Consider the following 15,692-nt stretch of genomic DNA (forward strand, 5'->3'; position numbering starts at 1 on the left):
ATAGGATGTGCCCTGGCACCCCCACCCAGTCACCTCTCTGGCATCATCTCCCATAGTTCTCCTCGCTGCCCTGCTCACTGCACCCCAGCGTGAGGCCCCTCGCTCTACCCCAATTGCGGCAGGTGTGTTTTGCACTGGCTGCTCCCTCTGCCTGGAACACCCTTGCCCCAGATACCTCATGACCAACTCCCACATCTTCTTCAAATCTTTGCTCAAATGTCACCTTGTTAATCAGGCCATCCCTGGGCCACGGAGCTCCCTCCGTCCATCACTAAACTCCTACCCAGCCTCATATATAAAAGGCAGCTCCATACAAAGCAGGAGACATCAGGTACCCCAAACACGAGGCCATCTTTTCTTTGTAGTAGTGTTTCTTGAAGTTGCTAGTTACAAAAACTATTCATTGTAGAAAGCACAGGAAATTAATGCAAGTCTATGGAAGAACTGTAAAATGCCCTGTTATCCTGTACCACAGAGATAACCACAGCTAATATTCACATATACCCTCCCAGTCTTTTCTTCTGTGCATTTAAAGGAATTAGATATTAGAATTAAAGTTTTCATAATGTCTTATTTAATTAGATATTTGGTATTCCAGCCTTATTTACTTAGCATGAAAACATTAGCATTTTCCTATATCATCAAATATTTGTTTGAAAATATTATTTGTATGACTACATATCATCCTGTGCTAGAACTCTACTGAGAACTCATTCAACCACTGCGTCTGGTTAGACATTAGAGTTGAGACTGTTCCAACAGAGACCCGGCTCTTCCTCTTCCTTCCTTTGCTGACTCTCCTGGTCCTTGTCACCGATCACCCTCCTGTGCAGGCATATGCCAGACAGAATGGGAAGCATGAGGGTAAGACCCATCCCTGCCCCAGATGGGTTATCTGTCTGTGTGAAGAGGGAAGGCTATGTGTCCATGAGAAAGCAGCAGCAGGAGCCCCATGCCTAATGAGGGACTAGGAGGCTGAAGATGGGAGAAAGCACTTCCGATGGGGTGGGATGGCTCCACCAAGAAGATACTGGAGCACTTACCGCATGCTCGAGCCAGAACACACTGGCAAGCACTATTTAGCACATGGCAGTGTGGCAAATGACAGCCAGCTCAGAAGGATGCCCAGTCCCCAAGTCTGGACAGAGAACCTTTAACTTGCAAACATAGTTCCTGCCACCTGGAGCCCACAGCCCCTGGAAGGATATATACTAATCAAGTGACCACACAAATAAAACAACAGCTGGTTCATGAGGGAGAGGTAGGTGAGGCTGTAAGGACATGTAACCTGGGGTCCTCTCAGGAGGCAGAAGTGCAGCCAGCCCTGAGGAGGAGCAGGGCTAAAAGGACCCGGAAGAGTGTCTGTCTGGAAAGCAGAGAGCATCAGCACAAGGCGAGGCCTAAGAGATGGGCAGAGTTGGATCATTCAGTCCTGGTCAACCATACCCGGGATTTAATCCTGGGAAGAATGGGAACTGTTGGAGGGCTTTAGGCACAGACAAGCCAGGATCGGATTTCCATTTTGAAGAGTTTGCTCTGGCTGTGAAGGAGTCATCAGCTCAGGAGGAGACAGGTGGGGAGCCAAGAGTGGGTGCAGGGCATCAACAAAAGGCTGTTACTGGAGGTGGGGCAACCTGATGGTGACTTGGGTCTGGGCAGAGGCAGAGGGGACAGAAGAAGGGGAGGATGAGGTCAATATTTAGGAGCTGGAATCAAAAGGTTGAGTGAATGCTGTGACTCCCCAAAAGACTCCTGTTTAAGTACACTTGCTAGCTAAGAAGTATTAACCTGTTAGCATGAAGAGGTGCCCACATTAGCAGGCTGTCTCTTTACATCAAGTCCATTACCAGAGGTGCTAGTGAAGGGGGCAAGGAAGGAAGTGGGTAAAGGGCCCCACGGGCAGATGAAGTGAAGGACACAGGCACCAGGGGGCAGCACAAGAATCTTGGTGCCCAGTCCCTCAGAAAATAAGACCAGACACTTCCCATTGAATCTGGGGTCCAGTCAATTTGCAGCTTCTTGTTAAATGTGTGCATCTGTCCATGGAGACAAGGACACCTGTCCTGCACCCCCAGTGCTACTGTGAGCATGGCAGATTAGATAACTTCGAGGGACCTGCCAACCCAAAGCATCTAGGAAAGGAACTTGACCATGTCTCAGGCTGCCCTGAGAATGAAGCCAACTTCTAGTAATCTGCCCTGGGACCAGGGGTTCCAGAACCAGGTAGAGCCCAGGGATCTAGACTGGAGACCCCTGTCGGCAGTCAGGATTGATCCTAAAAGCCGAGATGGGGCAGCCCTGGTTACTGTCCTGTGTGTGTCTTAGGTGCCTGGAGCTCTAGGCTCTGGTGGAGCAGCAGCTGGATTTAGACTGGAACCATCTCTGGTGGTTGACAGCGCACATAGTATTATATGCCATGAGGCACCCTTGTGGTTTGTGGGAGAAACACATGCTTTGGGGCAGGTCCCTCCAACTACTCCCAGCTGGTCTGGGAGACAGAGCTGAAGAATGTGTTTTCTGCTTCACTTCTGGTTTCTCCTTAGCCACTCCGAGTCTCAGTTTCCTCATCTGTAACCTGGAGACGCCCCCCCCCGCCGCCAGCTGAGTCGCTCTGACAGTGTGGCACACGTTAGGCACTGGGTAATGGGAGTTGCTGCTGGTAGTTTGAAGTCAAGCCACTTGTGGGTGGAGTGTAAGCTCTGGGTTTGGCGACGCCTGAAGAGGGTTCTTCTGCCCCCTCCACGCAAGCAAATTGCTGACAGTGGCAAAGCCACGTTGCCATGTTTATGGGAAAACTGCTGCTTTGGTTTCGGGTTTAAAAGAAAAAAGATACTTGGGTTTGGTTTCATCTAGGGTTTGGCAAATGCGTGTGGCTGGGCGGCCGCTGGGATGCAGGTCCGGGAACGTGCAACTAGCCGGGCGTTAGGACCCGGAGCGCGTCTCCCGGACCCGGCGAGTCCAGGTCCGGGAGCCGCGGGAGGAGAGGCATGAATGAGAGGCTGGAGGGGTTCGCGGCTGAAAGGGCTGGCGGCGGAATAGCTCTGCCGTCGCCAGGCAACCGTCCTGACGCAACGCAAAAAAAAAAAAAAAAAAAAGTCCCTTAAAAAAAGAATAGTGCTGAGAATTCACGGGAGCACGAGAGAGGAGGCAGGAGCCGGCTTAGCCCCCCGAGGCCGGGGCCAGAGGCTGCTGAACGGGGAGCCCGCGTCTTGAGGAGGAGGCGGGGACCTTGGTGACACCCCGGACGGGGCCTCTAAGCACCCTGAAAGGTGGGTTTATGGCAGCGGTGGGAGGTTCCCTGGGCTGAGAATTGGACTGGTAGTGATGCGGCTGTTGCCGGCAATGCTGGCTGGGGAGGGGGCTCCAGCGTGCAGGTCTCCTAGGCAGCAGTGGCAGGGAGCAGCCTGCCTGGATCTGCGGGAGCTCCCATCTCAGAGCGCCCTGGAGTGGACACCCATTCCTGGGGCTCTTCCCTGGGGTGAGGAGGGGGTGTGGGACACGCGGCTGGACACCATCGCCCATCTCTCAGCTAGCCCCTTCCAGGCTAAGATCTGGGTGGAGAATTGGGGTACCAGGTCTCAGAGGGGGGAGCCCCACTCAGTCTTTCCAGGTCTATTCCCAGACGGGGGGTCATCTCCAATCCATCCTGTCCCTTCTGTCTACTTCAGACTCAGTGACAGGGAAGTTCCTGCCCCAAAGATGGTATTTGTAACTCAGGAGAAGTGACCGAGGGTGTTTGGGCCCAAGGGTGCTTGTAGGGCTGAGGCTCATGTGATCCAGGGAAGTGCACAACCTGAAGGGACCTCAGGAATGAGCAGATCAGCCATGAGGTTGGGTCACTAGGAGAGGGCAGGACGTTCTGTGGTCCCGGGAAGGTAGGCAGGTATGTCAGTCCACCAAATCAGGTTGGATGTTCTGCTTAAAAAAAAAAAAAACCCTATTGCTTGTTTCTGGTTTTCATCCCCCTTATTGTACGGTTTCTCCTGAGAAGGACTGGAAGGCAGGTTGAATTCCAGGAACTCCCAGCCATTCCTGGTGAGTCCCAGGTGGGATGAGCCCAGGTTATCCAAAGTGCCCAAGGGGGTGAGGCTCTAAAGCGGCTTCCCTCTGATAGACAGTCCTGCTGCCCCCCGCCCAACCTGGGCCCAGATCGAGAGTGGACAGTGCTAGGCAAAGTCCTGGGAGAGCAGAGGTGGCCGGGACACCCGCAGCCTGACTGCATCCACAGGATGGGAGCTACTGCCAGTACGCTGTTAAGGAGCTTGGCCAAGCAACCACGGGCTGCATTTGGAGTGCATAAGGATGACAGCTCTTCTGTCTTGAGTGCATTTACCAACCAGGCCCTGCTTGAGAAGTCTTCACATCTGTTGGTCATTTTATCTTCACAATTGCCCTTCCAGGGGACATAATATCCCCATTTTGCTGACCAGCTCCAAGAGATTTAGTAACTTGGTGCAGCTCACATGGCTGGTGAAAGAGTGGAGATTCGGCTTCACATGCCTGACTCCTAAGCCAGTGCTCTCAGAGGATGGCTGCTTTGGAAGATCCAAAGAGAGAGGCCCAGAGAGGGGAAGAAACCAGTCTCACCCAGAGCTGTGTGACTGGCTTGTCCTGTGACCTGGGAAGGTCCCTTGACATCTCAAGAGAACCTGTGGAGCCAGGAAAACCATTTCTTGCAGCAGAAGTTGGAAAGTCTCTGTAACGGGGCCTGGTTGGCTTTAGTCCGCTGGCCTGAAAGTGGAGAGCAGGGTCCTCTCTCTCCCTCTCTCCTCCGTTGCCCACCCAAAGACCCCCAACTTTCCATGCACTTGTTCTCATTTCATCTTGTTCTCCCAATTACATGCATGGATTTCCACTGAATTATCAGCCTGGCTTCCATACTCACCAGCTTGGCCTCCCTCCGAGAGAAACTCTGGTCGGGAAGTAAATTAAGGCAGTGCCTAAGTATTTCCTGAGATGGATCCACAGAGCCCCAGATCAATGAGGAAGAACCTGCTTGTTAGGCTGCTTACACACTCTGGTGGCTTTCTCTATTCAAATTTTGCTAGGGGGACCTCTCTTGGCTCTACACCAGCATCTGGAATTCCCGCCACCCCCTGCCAATGGCTCTTCACTTGGCTGGGATGTTGAGTTACTTGCAGAGATGTAAGATGAATGATAATCCAAGCAGCTCACTCCCTGGTTTACAGCCTAGGGGTGGGGACGTTCTCGTGAATTGGAAGTCCTTTAGGATTAAGTAGGATGGCTCTTAAAATGCACATGGAGCCTGGGGTTCAGATAGGGGAGAGGAGTAAGGAAGGCAAGGCAAGTTCTGAAGCAGGCCTTGAAGGGGTGAGGACGCGCTACCTGAGAGCAGTGGGCCTGGGAGCAGGGTGAGACAGGAGGTGGGAAAGGGGCTTAGAAGGGGGTGGCTTGTAGGCCTGGCTAACTTTGCAATCAGCCTGCAGAGCTTGAGCTGCCACAGAGGGTCAAGTTGCCAGTATGAGTTGGAAAGGTTACAGATATCAGCTTCTCCATGGTAGGACAGTGGCCCTGGTGCATGAACGCCCAGCACCTCCCCTCTCTGACCTCCATCCTGTCTCAGTGTGCACACAAATTCTCTCTGGAGAGGAAGGGAAAAGAGGGAGAAAGAAGGTGGGCAAGAGGAGAACTTAGAGGCTTACACTGCCCTGTGCCCAACTTCTTTCCTTCAGAATGCCACCCAACCCCCAACCCCCCCCCCCCCCTGCAACAGTGCTCTCACGGGTGAAAAACTCCTTAGGGAAGGGTGCGCAGTGAGCAGCGCCCATCTCCCAGTGGGCACCGCCCACCAAGGAAGGGCTCTTGTGTCGCCAGAGGTGGGGGGCAGTGAGCTCTCCAGCTTCAAGGTCCTCCTCACACCTGGGTCCCTGCCCAGCAGCTTTTGCAGAGCCCAAGGAAGGCATGGAAGTTCAGCTTCTCCCCAGGGTTCAGACTGAGCCCCCATTTTTTCAGGGCAACATTTCCAATAAGGCCAGAAATTCTCCTCGGATATTCTGACCCAAAGGTGGGAGCTGAGAATGAGTCCCCAAAGACTTCCTCTTAGGGCTTGCCCTGTAGGGCCTTAAAGGGCAGAGCTGATTTTCTAGGTATGCAATGGGCCCAAACAGCGATCTGCATCATAGCCACAGTTTCGGGGTTTCTTGAAGACTGAGCAGCATTTCCTCATTCCAGAAAACCAGCAGGGCCTGTGAGTGTGACCTGGCACTTCAGCCCCAGGAGAGCAGCTGGGGGACGCTCAGGGGGATGAGTTCCCAGGAGAGTTTCAGATCAGGATCCTGGACTGGAGACCACTGAGGGCCCTGGTGCCCCCGACCACCATGAAGTTCAAAGTGACACTAAAAGATATCACCATACTGCAAACTAACCTAAGTCCATCTGGTCATAAATCTCAGGTTTCGTTGTTTGCTGTTTGGCCCATTTGTTTGACAGCAGCCGCTGACCACTTTGAGGAAGTGAAGGCAGACCTCATTATCAGGTCGAATAAAAGCAGGCCTCCGACCACATTCTGCCACACTTGTAGGTAATTTTTGAGCAACTATTTATTTGCAAATGGGCCTGGCAGCAATCACACAGCCTGTTCTCTGGGCTGGTTGCAGCCATCTGTGTCTCTAGATGCCCTGACCGCACCTCTCTTGAGGTCTCACTACATTCTTTCACTGGCTCTTATAGGAGTCAAGTGCATCTCGAAATTCATTTGGCCAACCCTCATATCTTGAATACCTCTGCTCTCACTAAGGAGAATGCGTTTGCCATGTTTACTCTGCTAACTACCAAATGCCTGGTGTTGAGTAGACAGAAAGACAGCCAGAGTGCTTGCCATAGCCCCCTCCGGAGTGGGGATGCTGCCTGAGGCTGCCAGCCAGGCGTGGCGAGTCCGGATTTGAATGCACGCTTCTGAAATGCCACTTGTTGCAACTTGCCAAACAATACCCCAGAGGATGTCTCAGACCGTGTCTGTGAAGGGTTTAAGATCAATAACAGACACCCTCCCAAACAAACACAAGACAACAGCCCTGCCCTCAAGGAGCATGGAGTCTGGCTAGGGTGTCAAGTGAGAAAGACAATTGGTGACGCCCAGAGTGCTGGGCTGACAAGAGAACAATGTTTCATACATTCTGGAGCACACAGCTGAGCTTGAGCAAACTTGAACGATTGGCGGCCCGTCCCCTTTTTTGATAGGTCCAGGAGAGGTCCAACCGAGTGCTGCCGTGGCAAGAGGGTGAGTTTTATTAGAGGCCAGACTAAGAAGTTGCATACACTCTCTCCAAGTCTATCTCATTGGCTCCTTCCAAGGCTTTGAGGTAGGTTCCCTCATGATCCCCATTTTGTGGATGAGGAACCTGAGGACTACAGATTAAATGGACGAGCTGGGTTCATAGAATTAGCTGGCCTGTCACCCTGCCCAGTACCGCCCCATCCCTAACCTGCTCCATTTCTTTCTCTTGCTCCCCATTCCTTCCCTCTGTTAGGTGTGAGTGCAGGTAGCTCAGAAGCCCAGTTAAGTTCAGCTCCAGTTGACACAAGTGTGGACCGAGGTTACTCATCCTGTTTTCTGTTCTGCCTGTGTAGTGTCTGAGCCAAATGTCTCCTCCAAGCCCCAGGGTAGGGGGCGTTCTGCACCTTGGGTTAGTTGCAGGCAGCACCACGTGTTGCTAGCCAGGCTGAGGCCACTCTGGAACCATCTTCAACTCCCCACCCCAGAGTCATTAGGAAGGGCCCTGCCCACACAAAGGGAAACTCTAAGAGCCCTTCCACCTCCTGGGAGGTCAGCAGGTCCAGACAAAGTATGAAAGAGAAGGGACTCGCATCAGTACAGAGCACACCGTGAAACCTCTTAGGACATCCTTGTGACACCATTGGGTTTTGGAAATTGCAATGCAGAGGAAGATGGAAAGCCAGTCATCAGAACAAATCCCACTTGAGCTGGAGTTTGTTGATTCTGCTCATTTGAAGTTAGAGCCAAGGACCTCAGGGATTTGGATAGTTCTAAATCTGCCTCATTTGGAGGGCTGAGCCAGTGCTAGTTAGGGGTCACTTTGTGGGCCTGTACCTTGCAGGGGGAGCTTGTGCATCCTCAGCTGTGAATGGTACCCTGAGTTTCGGTCAGCTGTGACATGTTCCTTCTTCTCAAAGCTTCGCATAGCCAGACACCGGCTCAGACTGTGTTCTACTTTGATCTCTACAAACTGCCTTAAAGGCCACTCTTTCTCTACTTTCTGCCACCTACTCCCTGCAGCCATGGCCTTAGCCAGAAATTTCTGTGGTCACATGTAGCCGTTGACTGGAGTGGCCACAGGTGGCCTCTGCCCTCCCTGGGCATCTCTGCTTTTCAGGAGTTTTCATGGGGAAACCTCTGCTTCAGACTCTGCCTTTCCCATGGCCAATCCCCTCCGGACTCTCAGATTCCCAGGCACCTTTCTCCCAGACTGTCAGAGAGGGGCAGCCCTTTCCCAGGCCCTTGAGGCCTTGGAAGGGACACAGTGGCGTCTGCTCTGGGTGGCCCAGCAGCCCCTCCCAGCAGCAGCCCTGCACTTTTCCTCTCCTTTCAGTGAGGCAATAAATCAGACCTATGGCTCCCAGGAACCAGGGTCTGCCCCTACCAATAGGGAAGCGCAACTCTTTCTTGGTGATTTTCTCGGCAAATTCTTCCACTGGGCAAAATGATAGGAAAGGTCTCCATGGTCCCAGCCTATGGCAGAGGCCTGTGAGTCTGCTCTAAGCATCCAGGAGTGAACACATCAATTATTCAGCACAGACCGAGCACTCTGAATTTGCAAAGGTCTTAACAAGTATTTTTATAGATTCTTGCCTCACAGTATCTCAGCAAGACAAAGCAAGGTTCCCCTGTATTCTAGACAACAGAAGCTCAGCCTGGAATCAAGACCAATCCCAGCCAGCCCACCCCACTGACAGCACTGTGTGACCAGGGCAAGTCTGGCGACTTCTCAGGTTTGTGGTTGTTCCGTGGTATAAGTCTCAGGAAGGTCTCTCTGGCCCAGGCCATCGTGTGTGGGGGGAAAAAATTGTAAACTGCAGAGTGATTTCAGAATGTCTGTGATGGCTCTTGTTATTCCAGGCGTGGGAGTGGAAGCCTTGGGTAACTCGCTGAGGTGCGGCACAGGACGCGGCGGACTGCCCTGCTCTGGGACATACACTTGGGTAAGTCGGCTCCTCTGCCTCTGCTCCCTGTGGCGTCATCACCTGATGACAGCCCTGCAGGCTGCTGTGGCTTAAACTCTGTGCACGTTGGGGTACAAGGAAGCGTAAAGGCCATTGCACCAAGATGCATGTCTGAGAGAGAGAACAAGAGACTGAGAGGAGAGGTGAGTTGCGGTGGTCACTCAGAGTACGCCGGGGCCCCTGACTCCCGGGCCAGGGGCTCTTCCCTCTGTTGCCCTAGGCTGGGCCTCCAAAATGGTTGTCTCATTCTCATCTCCCAGCAGTGGTGCTAGGACCCTGGGAGAAAGGGCACCTAGGGCTGCAGGAAGCGGGAGAGTCAAGGGGAGCGAGGAACACAGGCCTCCGGGGCTCCCTGCACCCTTCTGGTCCTGGCCTGGGCCTCACACACACCTGCGCATCCCCCCACGCTGGCAGCCTCAGGTCCAGGCACCGTAGCCAACCCTCGGCCTGGCTTGGAGCCAACTTGCCTCCCCTCCCCTCCCCCTTCACCAACAGAAGCTCAGTGGACAAATAAAATGAGTTCTGCCTGGTAGCAGGCACTTTGCTCAAGTGCCCAGAAGGATTTCACATTCGGGAGTGGCAGACCGTCCCTTAGGTTTGGCACTCTCTTGGCCAGGCCCTGCTCCCCCAGGAGGGCTCCAGCCCCGGAGAGGGCAGACCCTTGGGCTGCAGTAGTTCCGCTCACCAGCACCAGCGGAGAGGCACTTCCGTCTGGGTGCTTGAGCCTCCTCCTCCTCACCTCCCCAGATGACTTTCACGGGAAAACAAAACAGTGCCATCAGAATATTTAAATGTTATTATCTGCTCCCAGGATTCCTAGAGACGCTGGGCTTTCAAACTTTGAAAGTCTATAAAGTGTGTGTGTTCCTGTTACTTCATTACGTGTGAAGCCACTTGGGGGCACGGTCACGACAGTGGAGTTGGGCTGAAATGGTGGCTCCTTTGCTTGCCTGCCTGTGGCCTGTAAAGAAGGGACAATACAGTCCTACCCAGGGGTCATTTCAAGCGTTCAGCTGGACATTCACAGCGCCTGGCATGTAGTGGCACTGGGTAAAGATTCTCTCCCCCTCTTCCTCTTGATGCTAAGAATTTTTATTTGTCACTGAGTTCAGATAGAGACACAATGACCATTTATGTATTTGTTTCGTTTACCTGTACGGAAGACATACTTTAAAGCTGAAGTGGTTATATCAAGCAAGCAGCTGTGAGTCGTGTGGGAAAGAATCAGAGACAGGCTGTCCGCTCTAGGGTCTCACAGAAGGGATGCTGAGCAAAGACACATCTGACCACCTAACTGGCACGTCAGAAATGTTACCAAGCCATACAATTCAAGAAGACGAGTGGTCAGTACCAGAGACTGGTGTAGAAAAGTGCTAAAAAATGCTGTGCGGGAGGGAATTTCTTCCACTCAGAAAGAGCAAGGACTGTAGACTGAGGTGGTGCACCAGGCTCAGAGACTTAGCCAAATTCAACCATGAGGTTGTGGGGAAAGAATAAAACATAGAGTTGAGACCAGCTTCCCAAACAACCCCCATCCTCTAATTCAGACTCACTAACAACATCTTGACTTTGAAAGTCTTACCCATGAACCTGCAGGAGGTCTACTGGGCAGGAAACTACTGGAGGTGTGAAATACTCACGCTAGAATTTGTTCCCTGATTCATAGCATTGCAACCTTCAGCATTTATTGCACATCTGTTTGCAGAGCCTGGTGCTCAGGACACCAAAGAGAGAGCAATGACCTTCCCATTGAGGAGCTAGATGTCTTGTTAAGGAGACAGGACACTCTCAGAGTTCAAGGTCATACAAGGCCAGTGTGCCATGAGCATGGTGGAAGCTAGTGCCAGAATTGAGACGAAGAATGGCCTAGAAGCAGGGGGTGTCCTTGAGGGCTGAGGGGAGGAGACAAGCCCTCAGCTGAGCCCTAAAGCAGACCTTTAGAATCCACGAGGAGCAGGGAGTTCCCAGATGGGCTAATGACAAAGGGACAAAAGAGACTGCCCAGAAAGTTCCCCTTCATTCATTCATCCATCTATTCATCCATTCATCCATTCAATCACTCATTCATTGAGTCAACAAGTTTACTGAGCACCTACTATGTGCCAGGCACTGTTCTGAGTACTAGGGTCACAGCAGTAAACAGGAGAAGGTCATGCTCTCAGGGAGCTTACATGCTGGTGAGTGAGACACCATAAACAAGCAAACAAGTCAACATCTGGCCTCTGTGTGGGAGGCGGTGACATCTGAGCGGACATGAGTGAAGTGGGCATGTGACATCAGGGAGAAGTCAGGTGACAGAGCCAAGGCTGAGGGCAGGGAACATAGCTTCAGACTCTTAGAAGAGATGGGTGGATTTTTACAATGGTTTGCTGCTGGGAAGACAGGCGGAACAATCCAGGAAGCAAACAGATAGAAGCAAACAGATAGCTTCCAGAAAGCGGCCCGTGGAGGGTTCTCCCGTGTGAGAAGCTCACAGCCCCTGCAGCAAGCTCTCCTCTAAGGCGTAAATCAAGGGTGCATTTGAGGAAGACCCTGCTGTCACATGTGCCCTTGAAACTACCCCACTTCCCTTACTAGCATTCCCCCTGTACATGGGAACATGCATGCAACAGTGTAACCCACCCCTGCGCCCCACTCCTCTACACAGGCACACACAGTGTCCCAACGCAGCTCCCTCCCACCACGCACACATAATAGGAGCCAAGGTTCTGGTCTCTGGAGGATGTCATTTCCCCATCTCAGACGCTCCCAGTACCAGCTCTGACCAAGACCTGGAATAAAGATGAGCCAGGATGGATGATCTGTGTAGAGCCAGACCAGCGGGAGTCTCCTTTTGCTTTGGTCACCATGGTAACCTCTGATGAGGAGAGAAAACACAATTTCTGGCAGCTCCTGGAAGCTCCCTGGCTCCTATGGGCAGCTCTGTGGGGTGCAGGCCTCTGTCCCCCAGATTCTCGGCCCCTGTCATTAGCACTCCCGCAAGTCTGCAGAGCACAGACAGGGATTTCCCAGACTCCCTCGGGCACCGCCAGAGATCAGTCTGGAGTCCTGGCCCCAAGCTCCCTCTTTTAGATGAGCATCAGGGTTCATGAGTAAACCCAGACCAAAAAGCCTGCCCAGTCACAGCTCCCGTGTCTGGGTCTCAGACCTATTGACCTCACCTCCACCTGTGTAGAGAAAGGGATTATCTGCTTTAGATAAGGAAAGAAAAAGGTTCAGGTGGGTGTGGCCTGAGCCCTGAATCTCTTTGTTTATAAACATACTATAGTCATTTGTCCCCCACCCGCCCCGCCCCAGCCCTTGCCCTTGTTTCATCCTCCCTGTAACTCTACAGGGTAGACGCTGAATCAACCTATTTTTGAAAGAGGAGCAGAGCCCTGACTGGTGTGGCTCAGTTGGTTGGGCATCATCTTACAAAGTGAAAGGTCACTGGTTTGATTCCCAGTCACAGTATGTGCTTGGGTTGTGGGTTCGGTCTAAGCCATGGCTCATACAAGAGGCAACCAATTAATGTTTCTCTCTCACATTGATGTTTCTCTCCCTCTCTTTCTCCTTCTTTCTCCCTCTCTCTAAAAATAAACAAATACTATACTTAAGTAAATAAGTAAGTAAACAAAGAAATCTTTAAAAAAAAAAAAAAGAGGGTCAGAGATCCATGCAGGTGAGGCCAAGTGACTCCCCGAGTCTCACAGCTTCCACTAGAGGTGACTCAGGCTCAGAATGCAGACCTACAGCCTGGGGACCTGGGGACCTGGGTCCTCCCCCTCCCCTGGTCTCAGCCCCATCAGCCTCTGGCCCACTCTCAGTTGCAACCTGCAGGCCCTGCTTTGGTCTCAGGTAGAAAGTGGAAATGGGCAGCTCTGCTGAGGGGTGGGAGGTGGGCCTGGCCTGACTGAGACCGGAAGCCAGAGTAGGTGTCTCAGCCCCCTTTCCTGCAGCCCCCTGCCCCCGCTGCTCCCACGCATTGGCTAAGGATGGGGAAGGTGCTGGCTGTCCTGAAGCCACTCCTGACCTCAGGGAGTGACTCTGTCTAGTGAGGGTTTTAGGCTTGGCAGCACGTGCAACACGCTCAACAGCGGTGCTGGCTTTTAGGAGTGAGCCCTCTGAACTGATTCAGGAGCATGGCAGCCCACAGAAGGAGAAGCTGAATGAGCAGGTGGCAGAAGGCTCAGCAGTAGATACCAGGCCAGAGGCACTGTCCCCCAGAAGTGGGCCGCCCTGCTATGGTCTGTCTCCTGTGGGGACATTTCTGCATGAAGCATTGGCTTCACTGTGGTAAAGTATCCTACAGGATCTGAATTTCCACAGCAAGGCAGGCCGGGGTGGGGAGTGATATTTTAAGCGTCCCTTCCAGCCCTCATGTCCCTACCATTTCCTGTTACCCACTGCTCTGTTGCGGGATACCAGGGCTGGTGGGCAGGGCCTCACAGTGTGCACACAGCAGTCTGTGGCTCCGCTGCTGAGCGTGCTGAATGTGTCACCAAGCCTGAAACCAGAGCATGCCAGTTTATGCACAAGGACCCATGGGTGGCGCTTCCGCTAGGAGGAGGAGTGTTAAGTGTAAATTCACACCTATGGAAATTGTTGTTACATCCCCACCAAGCGTTGCCTGTAGTGGAGTGTAAGTTTGGAAACCTGTCAATTATGAATGCAGATAGACTCTCAGTGAAAAGTTCCTTTAAGGGGACAATGGTCACCTACCCTGTGGTTCCCACTGGAGGTGGCATCAGCCCCTCTGTCGAAGGGGCACATGGAAATGTAGGGAGGGGAGTAACATCGTTTCATGCCACTGCTTAGCCCTCAGTTACACATTTTGCCTTCCCAAATGAACTGTACGTTCCCTCTCATGTCAGCCAGGGCTGTTGGTTGTAAACAACAAAAAATAATGTTACTGTAAGGCATTCACACAGCTGGCAGGAGGTGAGGACCCCAGGGAGAAAACAGGCAGAAGCAGTGCAGCTTGGAAAACAGGCGAGAGGCCCCGGAAATGGAATGGTCCGTCTGAGATCAGCTCGGAGGGTGCCGGGTTTTTACCCACACCGCACCCAGAACACTTCCGACACCACATGTGTGAATTTTCCACACCAAAGAATTCTCAGTTCTCCGCAGCCACCAACTGGGTATCCTGTGATTTAACTCAATTTGACACTGTCTACCTGAAGCTAGCATCAGGTTCTGCCAGTGAAGGGCTCAGTCCCACAAGACTGTCCCCTGCTTCACCACCAATTGCAAGTTTCATGTTGTCACCTGTGTTTCAGAATGACTGGCTATAAATCAGGAATTGCCCACAGCCTTCTCCTCAGATTCAGGTTAGTTTGTGAGAATGGCTCAGAAAACTCAGGGAAACACTACCTCATATTCAGCGGCCAGGTGAAGCGGTGCCCTAGGACAGGTGTGGGGAAGGAAGGGGGTCCAGGGCTACCATGCCCTCTCCAGGCATGCTGCCCTCCAAGCACCCCATGTTTTCACCAGCCTGGAAGCTCTCTGAACCCCTTTAGTTAGGGTTTTCTTGGAGACTTCATTATATAGGCACGGTTGATTAAATCATTGGCCATTGCTCTTTAACTCAACCTCTAGCTCCTGTCCCCTTCGGAAGCGGGTTTGAAAGTTCCAACTCCAATCACACGGTCAGTGCCCCTGGCCACCAGCCCCCACCTGGAGGGGCTCTCTGAAAGTGAGCTCATCCGTATAAACATGGGTGGGGTTGAAAGGGCCCTGCTATGAGTAACAAAGATGCTCCCTTCATTTGTATCACTCAAGCCATCTCAGGAGCTAGGGACAAAAAGCAGACATTACAACAAGAGGTATTCATATCCATCTCATCACCTAGAAGATTGAAATGGTTTTAGGGGCTCTGTTGCAGGTCTGATGGAGACCAAATACATATTGCTTATTATATCACAGCATCAAACACTCTGACAGTCCTTTACTGGGGGGACGGCTGAGCTAATTACACCTCCCCTGCATGTGGCATCTGCCTCCAAGGCTGGACATGGCCACAGTGAACCCTACTCATCCCTCCATTCTGGCCTCACATACCAGATCCAGAGGCCTGTACCTGGGCATCTGATTGGCCAAGCTCAAGTTGCATGTTTGTACCTGGTTGCCAAGCACCTGGCCGCCAAGGAGGAAGGAGGACATGATCCTCTGGTTTCAGAGGAGAGGTGCCCAGCCCATCTGCTGTCCCGCACAAAATGGGGAGCTCCCTAAAAACAGTAAATGGCAAACAAAAAACAAATATCCCCCATGTTATTCTATATTCTTTGTTCAACACATGTTTATATGGTTTACAAATGTCAAAACCCATTTTTTTCAAAGAAGCTTAAGCAACAGAGAATGTATAAGCTATACAATCAACGTCAGGTGGGATGGCTCCCAACAGGGCTTGCCTGAGGACCTCTAACTATCTCATTCACTTGCCTTTCTGGTCAGGCAGACCCTGGTGAGCCTGCCAGTGAGCCACAGCCGCAGGCCAGCACGGAACACCTGGC

The 15,692-nt window shown here is 52.3% G+C and overlaps 1 protein-coding gene across 2 annotated transcripts in view; it reads left to right on the plus strand.

Moving 5' to 3' along the window:
• The first annotated feature begins 2,230 nt into the window (after window positions 1-2,230).
• Window positions 2,231-15,692, plus strand: part of FAM167A (family with sequence similarity 167 member A) — a 37,000-nt gene continuing 23,538 nt past the window's right edge. Inside the window, exons 1-2 of one of the 2 annotated variants that reach the window (XM_028520645.2) lie at window positions 2,231-3,269; window positions 9,098-9,180. The gene's annotated coding sequence lies outside the window, so the exon portion shown is untranslated. The remainder of the gene's footprint in view (window positions 3,270-9,097; window positions 9,181-15,692) is intronic. The other variant, XM_036032018.1, reaches the window with a different exon arrangement.

The sequence above is a fragment of the Phyllostomus discolor genome, chromosome 8 (assembly GCF_004126475.2).
Source record: "Phyllostomus discolor isolate MPI-MPIP mPhyDis1 chromosome 8, mPhyDis1.pri.v3, whole genome shotgun sequence".
Taxonomy (NCBI): domain Eukaryota; kingdom Metazoa; phylum Chordata; class Mammalia; order Chiroptera; family Phyllostomidae; genus Phyllostomus; species Phyllostomus discolor.